General features: G+C 42.1%; 1 long non-coding RNA gene across 1 annotated transcript; it reads left to right on the plus strand.

Moving 5' to 3' along the window:
* Positions 1-3,034: 3,034 nt before the first annotated feature.
* On the plus strand, positions 3,035-12,368 carry LOC310679688. The gene is made up of 3 exons (XR_014512475.1): positions 3,035-3,337; positions 10,996-11,100; positions 11,984-12,368. It is a non-coding gene; the product is annotated as an uncharacterized lncRNA (long non-coding RNA).
* Positions 12,369-12,623: the final 255 nt, after the last annotated feature.

Consider the following 12,623-nt stretch of genomic DNA (forward strand, 5'->3'; position numbering starts at 1 on the left):
TCCAGTTCCTCCCATGGTTCCAATTTAGTTCTATTCCAGGAAAGTACTGCCAGTAAAAATCTGTAACTTGCTTGTAGTAACAACAATGTTGCGGGGTTTCTCTCACTCTCTTTCTACTCAGTAAACACCCACACAAACACCCACACCCCTACCACTTGATATCAGGAAGACTGGCAAAGGCTTTTGGAGTAATTCAGAGATTCTAAGCAAAAACATAAAAGTACAAATAACTTCAAGCAATAGATAACCAGAGCCAGATGAGAGCAAGAAGACATTGATGCAAATGCAAAGGAAGGAGTTTATGGTTGGCTGATTTCCCCTCTGATAAAGCGCCAAATTACTTGTCACTTTATCCTTTTCAGAATTGCTTTCTTAATTTTCATTACCACAATTGCAATTTGTACAAGTACCCTATTTGAGAATGCATTGAATGTGGTTTTAGTTGTACTAATCCGTTACATCCATATTCCTTCCTGACTCCATCAGTTATATGGCCCTTTCTTCCTAATATATTTTTACATTTCACCATCTAGTTAGCATCATAAATTCAAAATCTGCTGAACGTACCTGAAATATATTGAAACAGAGTCATTCTAATTTGCTTGTCTGTACTTATTAGGGCTCAGGAAAGAGCTGAGCTAAAGTATTATTGAGCTGGAATTTGCAAGGGGTGGATGGGAATTAGAGCACTGGGATTCCTGAAATGCCTCCCAGTGCCTTCCCAGTTGTACTTTTAATTCACTACTTCTGGGATTGCCCCTGTCTTCAAGCATGACTCCACAGTGGTCCACAGCATAGCACTGAGAGATAGCAATCTGTCATGATGTTAACCAAGGTAACTAGGCAACCAGACATCTCTTCCAGGTAGCTAACAGGGCAGCCCTGGAAGACTAAAAGAGTCACCCACTTGCTTAAGCAGCTAGGCTGCCCTCCTCATCTTCCTGTGCTGTGCTGTGAGCCACTGTACACTGCTAGGAGAGAAGGAAATGACTCCACATTGCCAATGTACCTGGACGACAGTCCCTGCATATCTGGTGGTTCTTAGACCATCACAAGAAGAGCCAGCTGGTTGCTGATGCAAGGCTGAAACTGAGTGGATGGAGAAAGAGAAAAGCATCCTATTGCTGCCAAAGCAGAGCAGAGATGTGCTTCCTTCTCCCTGTTCCTGGCCCAATGGACAAAATCTATTGGAAGGGGAGGGCAGTCCTGTAGTCTACGTTTCTGTTTCAGCTCAGTTAATAGCAAGCCCAAACCACTGACCTCATTTTAAAAAGCATATCCTGCCAGCTTTCTGCATTCACCACAAAAACATTCTCCTGTGTCTTGGACGCAGGTGGTGCTGTGGTCTAAACCACTGAGCCTCTTGGGCTTGCCGATCAGAAGATCGGCGGTTCGAATCCATGCGATGGGGTGAGCTCCCGTTGCTCTGTTCCAGCTCCTGCCAACCTAGCAGTTTGAAAGCACACCAGTGCAAGTAGATGAATAGGTACTGCTGTGGCAGGAAGGTAAACAGTATTTCTGTGCACTCTGATTTCCGTCATAGTGTTCTGTTGCACCAGAAGCAGTTTAGTCATGCTGGCCACATGACCTGGAAACCTGTCTGTGGACAAACGCCGGCTCCCTTGCCCTGAAAGCGAGATGAGCACCGCAAACCCATAGTCACCTATGACTGGACTTAACCATCCAGGGGTCCTTTACCTTTACTTTACCTTTACATTCTCTTGTTGGGGTAGTCAGCACTGCTTTCTTCTGTGTTCTCATTGGCTGAGCCACCCAGTCCTACCACTAGACAGTTAAGGGACCACCACATATTATACTGCAGTGGGTGGGTGTGACAATAGTATTGATTTCTTTGTTCTTGCTATCTTTAGCTTCTTTTGCCTACACTGTCATACAATTCTCCTGGCTGGGTGGAATATGTGCTTTAATTTATTTACTTGCAATATTATGCCTTGTCTTTCTGACTCACAGCAGGCCCCCGGGGCGAATGGCAATAAGTGAAAATGGATAAATAATAACACAATAATAAGATTTTTTCATAAGGCAGAAGAGACTTAACAGAAGATCTAGGGAACAACAACAGGAATTAGATGTTGTTGCTGGTGGTCGTTGTATTTCAATTGCTGCTCTTGGAAGATTCCACAGATACCACGGGGGAGAATAATTCCCACTTCTAAGTATGCTACCTAGAAATCGAGGCTCTGGTAGTACCAGATGGTTTAGTCCCTGGGAGGGTGGGGTGGAGTATCTCCTCACATGGCCAGCCAGCCAGAATGATCACAGGAGGGACTGGTGGAGATGAAAACAATGGAAAATTGTCACCCGCCCTGTGGAACACCCTCCCACCAGATGTCAAAGAGAACAACAACTACCAGACTTTTAGAAGACATTTGAAGGCAGCCCTGTTTAGGGAAGCTTTTAATGTTTGATGCATTACTGTATTTTAATATTTTGTTGGAAGCCACCCAGAGTGGCTGGGGAAGGCCAGCCAGATGGGCGGGGTATAAATTTATTATTATTATTATTATTATTATTATTATTATTATTATTATTATTATTATCTCCTCCTGATGGCGGGTTTGTCATTGTTCTATTTTGCTTTTGTACAGTCACATCAAGGTGCTGTATCATGGATTCTTGTAAATAAAGAGTTCATGGACTCTTTGCTATTCCAGATTTTAGCCACTGCTATACATTGACATATACTTGTTTGTTCCATTGCCACAGATGGAACTCTCAATGTGTACGAAATATGTAGTGCTGCCTGAAGCAGATGATGTCCTCCTGCCTTTACAAATGTAATCCCTGATGGTCAGGTGGACGGCCAAGTCTATCTATTTCCAGTTAGTGTCACTTAGCAAGTGTTCATTCAAAAGTCCATTGCCACAGTAATTTGGTATTTTATTTTATTTATATAAAAGGTTGTGCAAAAATTAACATGCACACACAGTGATTGTGCGGGTGGAATGTATTCTTTGTCTACTTCTTACCCCTTCTCTTTGTGGGATGTGAAACACATAGCAGTCAAGTAAAGCATTACTAGAATGGACATGCTAGGGGGTGCTTTGTACCAGCCAGGAGAAAACTTCCTGTTTCCTCCTGAGCTGGGACAAACTTCCTCTGCATGTGACTAGATGTGGGTGTGGCCTAATCTGGGTAGGGGAGCACACCTCTTTCTTTTGCTCCTTTTCTCCATTTTGCTTTTTTACGTGTTAGCAGAAATGACTGCGTGTCTGCAGTCATTTGGGACTAACTCGCTTATGGGATAGTTCCACATGTATATATACTTTTGTAACCTAAGTCTGCCTTCAAGGATCCAACTGTGAACTGAATGAATGTGAGTAAAATTTTGATTTTAATAAGATTGTCGTGTCTATTCTTTTAAAGAGGGACAAGAAGGGATCTTACCAGGAATCTTATATAGAGATTCAGATGAACCTGCAACAAGCAAACCACTGTGCGTTTAAAGGGGAATGTTTAAACTCTGCTAAGATATAGAACTTGCTAATGCAAGTTCAGAACAATATCATTAAACAATATATCCTCTCCTGCCTCCCTGAACATCCCCACACTCTTCCCATTTCCTCTTCCACCACATAATTTGGAGGCACAATTTCTATTAAAACTTATGGAGTTGCATGAATATGAGAGAGGCCTGTTTATAATTTTTACCCTTTCTATTTCGTTCTGACTGGCATGCACTGTTTCCTGCTGTAGCAACCAACTTCTAATTAATCGTGGTTGATTCCAACCATATAAAAGTCCCAAAGGCAGACTTTGACACGTGGAAATGCAATCGTTCCAGACTTCCTGATGATTTTATTTTTTCACAGTTTTGTTTAAAGTTTGGGTAGGCTTTGATGTACAGTTTCCTATTTTCCTATTTCCTACACCATCCAAGGAGCCACTCTCATGCTCCTTGATTTGATGCTACATGAAACACAAAGCCACAGAGAATTAGACCAAGTGAAAAATCCCCATCGGGCTGGGCGATAACAATTTCAGCTACTTCATCAAGAATTTTCAGATGCCCAAGAGGAAGAATGGATTATGAGCCATCAAAGAGCTTTAGAGCCCACAACCTTCTAGGCTTTATCACTTGTAGCTTAATTGCTGGGCTTAAGTTTATAGTGCCAGCAAAAAGATTCACCTGGTAACATTTCTGACAGTATTTTCTATGAGTGCTTCATAGAGTTCCTGGCAATTTGGGCTGCAATCCTGTGCTCAACTAGGAGTAAGCTCCATCGAACTTCCTTCTGAATAGGCACCTATAAGAGTGCAACCTTAGTCTATTTTAAGAGAAGACAAGTTTGCACTCTTGTTATCTCAAAAGAAGAGGAAAATATGCACTCTCCACATTTAAACCAGTGTGTCGGATTAATATTTGCAGAAAATAGAATGTCAAATTCTAAACTAATATGAAACCCAAAGAGTGGGAGCTCAGATGCCAGTGATGGCAACCAAGTAATAAAGTCAATATCTTTTTGACTCTCCTTGTGGCTAGCATGTGCTCCAACATGTTTATTGTTCCTCTTGAATCATCCGCTCTCGTCCCAGAGAACAAGATGCTAGAATAAGTGGGCCTTTTGGTCTGGTTGAGCTGGGCTTGTCCTTTGCAGTCTGAAAGCAAGGGGCTGAAAAGCCCCTGTTGTGATAATCCTTGGAATTTAATGCCAGAGATATTATGCTTTACTATCCCTCAACAGTAGAGTATTGGAGAAGAGTTGAAAGCATTTTGAAAGGCTGCTTGTTGCGGTTTTGTAGTAGGTACATTCATTCGATTGTCACCTCCCCCACCAGAAAAACCCCCTGCATGACTAGAGGTGACAGCAGGACAAACCATGCTTTTCTCAAACCACTGTTTCTCAAACCACTGTTGGCTCTCTTTTAAAAAATAAACAACGGTCTGTTTCCAGTCCAACTTTTCTTTTCCGTTGGAAAATTGTCAATTACCATTCAATTTAGAATCAAGATGGTTTTTAACTCCCTGCAACCTGTATAACAGACCTTGCCTCCATCATCCAAAATTTCTGCAAAGCCTGAACGTAAACCTATTCACTATCCCATTACAATTTTCAGCTCATACATATTTACCAGCCTGAATTTTCCCCAAGTTGTTGCACCTTCCTAAGTTTCATTCAAATGTGCCAACCAGATCTGTATATGAATGTGGCATTTGTGTAGGATTGTGTTCCTAGGATCTGACGTATGCTTTAAATACCTCCAGCCACACCATCCTCTGCATGAAATTATGGGCATATGGAATATCTAGCAGCACATTAACTTCTTGGAAACAGTATCCACAGAAGAACCGTGCATCACGGGGAAGGAGGAGTAATCAAGTTTGAGTCAGAATGCTATATATTCTGGGTAGAGAGACCAGATTGCATTAAACCACTTTCAGTATACTTTAGTAATGAAATGAATTGTCCTGTGCATGAAGTATATTGCTTTTATTCAAGCAAAGCAGCATCGTGTGTTGGCAAGAAAAGATGGACACATTCACTAGGTACTGCCTGAAAGTCACATTTTACATTGCATTGTATGTCATGGGAGTGTGTTACAAGTCAAGATACAAATGGGGAAGAATTATTAGATTATTAGTGCATATGTGTGGCTGACCGTGTGCAGGGTGTTCCCTGAGACATATTGCAGGTTACTCAGAAAGGTGCTTCAGGGCTGCTTTTCGGTGAAGTCTGGTCTACCCAGTCATTGGTAGTAGCAACCAATGACTCTGTCATTTTAGATTTTGGACAGGTTTTTATTTGTTTTTTTTTAAATGTAAATTTAAATTCAGTTCTCCAAATTTCAACATCAGTTTGCAAATTCTTTTTTTATATATATTTCTGCAAGCAATTTCTTCTAACATAATTCATTTTGTATATTATTTTCAGTAATATTTCTGGGCACACTTTTCATTTTTGCATGCATTACTTGGTTGTAGGGCCATATTGCAAAATTTGGAGGTGTGAATTTTGAAGGTTGACTGTGTCTAGGTTTATATATGATTGCAATTCAGCTAGATTCTCTTCTAAATGCAATTGAATCAAATTTATTCCCTGTACCTAGAAGGAAGGCTTTCCCTCATCATATTGCTGTCTCCAGGGGAGTATCCCTACCCCCACCCCCATTTCAGAAGTGTATCATAGCAGTTATGGGAAAAAGTAATAGCTTGTTGTTCTGTGTACTCTTTTTTAAAAAAAATAATTACTATTATTATTCATCTCAAACACCTAGCCAGATCAAGTATTATCCTATAAAATAAACAGACATGCAAATCAAAACAATTAAAAAATGCTTACACACATATATATTGGGTGAAACTACGTTTAAATAAAATATAAACCCTCTTTGATTTAAATTCTTCTGCCATAAATTATTTACTACGGTTGCCCAATGTCCAATTATAGACTGGGTTTTTAAGGCTGCCTTTAAAGCAAAGCTGACATGCAATCTGTTTCACTATTCTTAGTAAACCTCACATTTTAACAATCGCTTCTTTTTGTGCTAATTGCAATTTATTATATAATGTACATGGTTTTATAGCAGTAACTGATACAAGACAACTGCAATTTCAGTTACTGAATCTTTAATATGTGTCAGAAGCGAAACAGAGGGAAAAATCAGCAACACGTAAGTGGACTTACTTTTTGCTGTAAGGGGTTTCAAACAATGCTTCCACACATCAGTAAAAATCTCATTTTAACACTGAAGCAAAACCAGCACATAACATTGTCATCAGTGCAGTCCTAAGGATGCTTACTAAGGAATAAGCCCCTTTGAAGTTAACGGCACCTGCTTCTGAGTTATACAGGCTTACGATTGCTCTGTAGGCCTATAAACTTTTAAAGACATATATGCATAAAAATATACTTAATGTCTGGCGATGATGGAGCTCATTCGGATTTAAATCCACCATTGCTTTACATCACAAATTGGAAGATCATGCATTACTTACTACATATATTTGTGAGTTATCTACTGTTGTCCTGCCAACAAGTGAGGATAGAGCCCTTGATCTATTAATCCAGGAAGTTCACATTTTCTGAAACAGAGAGCTTTCGGTAACATCCTCACATGGTACGTTCAACGTCTAAGCAAATGTTCCAGGCAAAAAGTGTAATCTGGCCTGTTAAACTGATATGACGTTAAGCACTGCATGAGGGTGCCAAATTGGCAAGTGAGATGAGTAAATTTCATCATGGAAATTAGCTCTCTGGAAGTTTGTGAATTTTTATTAAATGTCAATGTGAATGTACTACGGGTGTGATACAACCCTTTCCCCATTCCTTCCCCACATCTAAATAGTGTAGTAGATGACTGAGTAGTCAGGGGCTCCCTTCCTCCTCCCTCAGAAGGAGCCATGAGATCTGTGCTGGAAGGCTTGGAGAGAGGGAACCAGAATTGATGCCCTCACTGGCACAAATTCAATATCATCCTCATATCATTCTAACTAATTTGTCATAGCAACTATGTGAAACTTCCCCACTTGGCATCAGAATCTGACTGATTTGGTTAGTTGTTTTTTTTTTTTTAAGAACTCTGATTCATCTCCAAATGAAAACCCTTAGAAAGCAGTAGGTTTGTGTTTTGTTTTTGTTTTTTTGGCCTGCAGAAGGGATAACAGGATCTGTTTGGATAATTGCTACAGTCCAGTGCAATACACAAATATAATACTAGAGGAGCTGCACTTCGGCACTTCATTTGCCTTTGCAATGAAGGAGGACATTAAAATGGAAACGTCTTTCTGAGTACCGGATGCCAACACCTTGTACTCACACATGACTAGCAGGATTTATTTCATCACCAGGCGCTGCGCCATTTGAACCTTGAGACAAAACCCAGCAACTCATTATAAGGCTTTGTGCTGCTGGTTATGAGGTACTTAGAAATGGAACGAGATTGCAGATATGGGGGGGGGGGTGTTTTAGTTTTAGTTTCGTTGTCACAGGTCTAAACCGAGAAGCCAAGCAACGTGCCTATGAGTTCTATAGATACATGGCCATCAGTGAGCCTTCCAAGAAGAATCATCAAGGAGCAAATGTGTGGGTCTCAGTGGTTCCCATCAAGGAGAAGGTTCCAGACAAGGATGTTGTTGTTGTTTAGTTGTTTAGTCGTGTCCGACTCTTCGTGACCCCATGGACCAGAGCACGCCAGGCACTCCTGTCTTCCACTGCCTCCCGCAGTTTGGTCAAACTCATGCTGGTAGCTTCGAGAACACTGTCCAACCATCTCGTCCTCTGTCGTCCCCTTCTCCTTGTGCCCTCCATCTTTCCCAACATCAGGGTCTTTTCCAGGAAGTCTTCTTTTCTCATGAGGTGGCCAAAGTATTGAAGCCTCAGCTTCACGATCTGTCCTTCCAGTGAGCACTCAGGGCTGATTTCCTTCAGAATGGATAGGTTTGATCTTCTTGCAGTCTATAAGAATCTCCAGAGTCTCCTCCAACACCATAATTCAAAAGCATCAACTCTTCGGCGATCAGACAAGGATATTGCCCCACAAACTCCTTGGTAGCTCAGCTCAGCTGGTTTTCACATATGGCTTAAACTAGTGATGGATCTGAAGGTTACCTGAGCATAGCTTAAAATAAGACTGAATTTATAGTGCTTGTATCAGCATGAAGTAACATCTTCTCCAGCTTGGATTAAAATCCAAGCCAGAGAACTGTAGCCCTCCCTAAGCCCCTGAATTCTACCCATTCTACCTCCCAGCTCTCTCCATGCCACTTGCTCCTTCTTGCATTCTCACCCCACTTTTTTTGCAGCTCCCGCAGAAAAGGAAGGGAAAGAGCTCACTCTCTTCCCCTATATCCTCTGTAATGTATGACACACTGCTGTGGTTTGCTGTCAAGGCCAATAAACCTTAGCATCACCAGCTTGAATTCAAGGACGTTCATCTGTGGGTGCAGCTTGAGCCATGCTCACAAAGAGATTTTTATTTTATTTTTTAGTATGGATTATCTGTTGTCACTGTGTTATCACATGATTAGCAGGTGGGAGGTCCCAACCTTTTGTGAAAATGGTCCATAGCATGAAGAGACCAGGATCTGGCTCATGCATTCATGGTTACTTAACTTACAGTGAATAAAGCTGGGAGCATCTTCAATCTATTCCCTCTCCTGAGAGTTGTTCTTATGCTCCCATGTTGCCTTTGACCCATGCGATGGTCATAAGCAAAGAGATGGAGTCAGTACTAACCGTGATCTGATTCCAAAACACAGTCCCACCACCTCCAATGTTTTTGTTGTTGTTATTTTTATCTCTGTCCTGCCCCACCCCCCATACTTTCTGATTTCTGTAGCCTGCAGCTGGGTCTTTAAAAATGGGTATTATTTTTTTCCACCCAGCACTGGCAAAGAGTAAATACCAAAGTCAAAATCTGCAATGATGAAAGAATAAGGTAGACAATCTCTGTGTAGGAAAAGTGTGTGCATATGAATGTTTATTTTGCAGCAACTATATGGATTGGATCAATTTTCAGTGAAGTAGATATATTAACTTATTTGGGTCCAGGAAATAAAGCCTGAAAATTATATCCTTGTTCTTTGGCACTTGTGGGATATTTTTTTCTCCCACCAGACCTCGCAGTCCCTAGCAATATTATTCATCTGGTAGTGAAATAGCTTAAGATATCTGTGCACAAGCTAGATGATATACATGATACATCCTGATGTTTTCTCCATGTGGAAAAAAACCACCCAGCTTTTCCTCACGAAGTGTAAAATCTGATTGAGATTGGGATGAAGTCTTTTGTAAAAAGAGAAATAGAGATCTGTTTGCTTAAGAGCACTCTAATCTCAGCTTGTTTGAGGTCTGTGTGAGCTGTTGATTATCTTTCTAGGAATTTTGTAGCAGCATTTTCTGCTGAGCACATGTAAGCACTCAGGGATCCACCTCACCGACAGAATCTGTCTATACCCAACTTGACAGAGGTCCTTTGAGGATGCTGGATTTGGCTCAGGTCTTCTTAGCCCTAACTTCTTAGCCATTTCATTTTGGGAGCAGACTTTGATGCAATTGGCAAGTATGCTAGCCCCTTCGGTAGAGATTAATTTTACCAAATTTCATAAGGGTAGAAGGAGGTGCCTCTAACGTTGACCTTGGCCCAGTCACTCTAAAACAGTCTTGACCTATTTGAAGATTTAGGGTTGAATCCCCAAAAGCCAATGCAGTCGCATAATGACTTTCATACAGTAAAATTCCCTCTTCCTCTCCTCTCCCCACGTGCCAGGGGGCAGGGGGACACACAGGGGGAGAAGGACAGAAGGCCCCATTGCATGAGTGCAAGTAAGTCCCTTAGCATAATGTTTTTGCTGATACATCCCAGACTGTGCTTGCCACCTCTTGGAGGAATGGTGAGATGTAAATGTAATCAACAAATAAATAAACATGACCCAGTACCATACTATCCAACATTTCCAACCCAAATCTGGGACACACACCATGCCACTCTTACTGCAACACTACCACCCCCTACCTACTGCCACTGGCTCGCCGCCACTATGGCGAGGCCTTAATTGAGGCCCACCAAAAGCCAGGACAGTACTTCCGGCCATACAGCCTGGCTTCCTGAAGTATGTCAGTGACCGCAGAGGACTTCAGCCAGTGTGGTGTAGTGGTTAAGAGCGGTAGACTGGTGAACTGGGTTTGTGTCTCCGCTCCTCCACATGCAGCTGCTGGGTGACCTTGGGCTAGTCACACTTCTTTGAAGTCTCTCAGCCTCACTCACCTCACAGAGTGTTTGTTGTGGGGGAGGAAGGGAAAGGGGATTGTTAGCCGCTTTGAGACACTTTCAGGGGAGTGAAAGGTGGGATATCAAATCCAAAGTCATCTTCTTCTTCAGGGATGGTGCCATGGAACCATGAACTTGTGGGCAGAGAAAAGGACTATTTGGATTGTGGCTGGCTATGAGGGAATCACACTTTTGGGGTTGTTGCTCATTACTGTTTCATAGTGATAAAGTGGGATATCAAATCCAAACTCTTCTCTTCTTCAGCCTTGTGGTGGCGGCGGCAGAGTCAGGACATCCACAGTTTGAAACAGGAGCTGGGGCGGCTTCCGTTAACCTGGGATTTCCTGCTCAAATCAGGACAGTTGGCAGGTATGCAATACAAGTTACTTCACCATATATAATAAACATGGTGTCTAACCATATAGGCTAGAAATACAGGGGGTACCTTGTTTTATTGCATTTTGCAGTACAGTCATACCTCAGGTTACAGTTGCTTCAGGTTGTGCATTTTCAGGTTGTGCACCGCGCCGAACCTGGAAGTACCAGAACGGGTTACTTCCGGGTTTTGGTCTCGCGCCTGCACAAAAACACTAAATTGCGCTTTGTGCATGCGCAGAAGCGCCGAAATGCAACCCACGCATGCGCAGACGTGGTGCTGCGGGTTGCAAACATGCCTCCCGCACGGATCACATTTGCAACCCGAGCGTCCACTGTATTCAGTTTCACATATATTGCTCCTTATGAGGATGCAGGTGTACTTCCAGGTGAAGACAGTCCCCACCTCCCACACCAACACGACCCCTCTTCTGGCCAGGGGAGTGGAGCTGGCTAGGTGTGGAGATGGGTTTCCTCTCTCCCACCCCAGCAGCAGGGGGCCCTGGCTTAGTAGACTGCAGTAACATGACTTTATATGCACTGGGAAACGAAACAGCAACCTCAAAAATGTGTGGCTCTCTTAATTGCGATATTTGTCTTATTGAGGTGGTCTGGAACCGAACCCGCAATATCTCCCAGGTATGCCTGTACATAGTTGGAACTGGAAGTATAGTTAAAAAGACCTGAAGAATGTAACGATAAAGTTCTGAAACACAAAATGACGGGGGGAGGACACAATCTCTTTCCCAAATGGTCTTATTCTTGTACATGAATGATTTTATATTTCAAGGAAAGAACTATTCCCCCTCTCCCAGCCCTGTGTAACTAAATTTGAAATAAGGATAACCTATATAACTTTTGCGCTCTCTCTCTCCAGAAGCAATCGTTATTAAAAACAGCAGCTGAAGCAAAGCTCACAATATTATGCTTCCTCTTGAAATGTTGCTAAGGAGCGGGAAAATATATGGGAGCAACATGAGAAAGCTGACATTCATCATTCTGATCTTAGGGAAAAGAGAGGCCTTGCACAGATGATACATGTCAGCGGGATGGCATCCATTCTATTTCTCACACTTGTCCCCTCCCTTTGAATTTTATTTCTGTGTTTTGTTGTTTCATCTTGGAGGATAAGGCTCTCAATGGCTAGTGGCCACAATGACTGTTCTACGACAATTGTCAGAGAACCATGGGAATAGCAGGGACTAGATGGGTCATTGGCAAGATCCAGCAAGCTCTGCTTAAGTCCTTATTGTGATGTCCCTGCAAGGAGCGTGGCAAAAACCTCAGAAAATCAGAGTCGGAATTGTATAAAACAATGTAAATAAAATGTGATTCCTTGGACTTTGTAGCTTGTTGCTTTCTCCTTTGCTATTTTTTTAATCCTTTGAGTTTCATGAATTCCTGACTCATGGTATGCTGAGCACAACTAAAGCACTTCTTTAAGCACCAGATAAATCTTCCTGTTCGGTACAAATATAATCTTAGAGGCATCCTAAATGGACAACAGATGCCCACGG

This window comes from Podarcis tiliguerta (assembly GCF_965153285.1).
Source record: "Podarcis tiliguerta genome assembly, chromosome: 6".
NCBI classification, from domain to species: domain Eukaryota; kingdom Metazoa; phylum Chordata; class Lepidosauria; order Squamata; family Lacertidae; genus Podarcis; species Podarcis tiliguerta.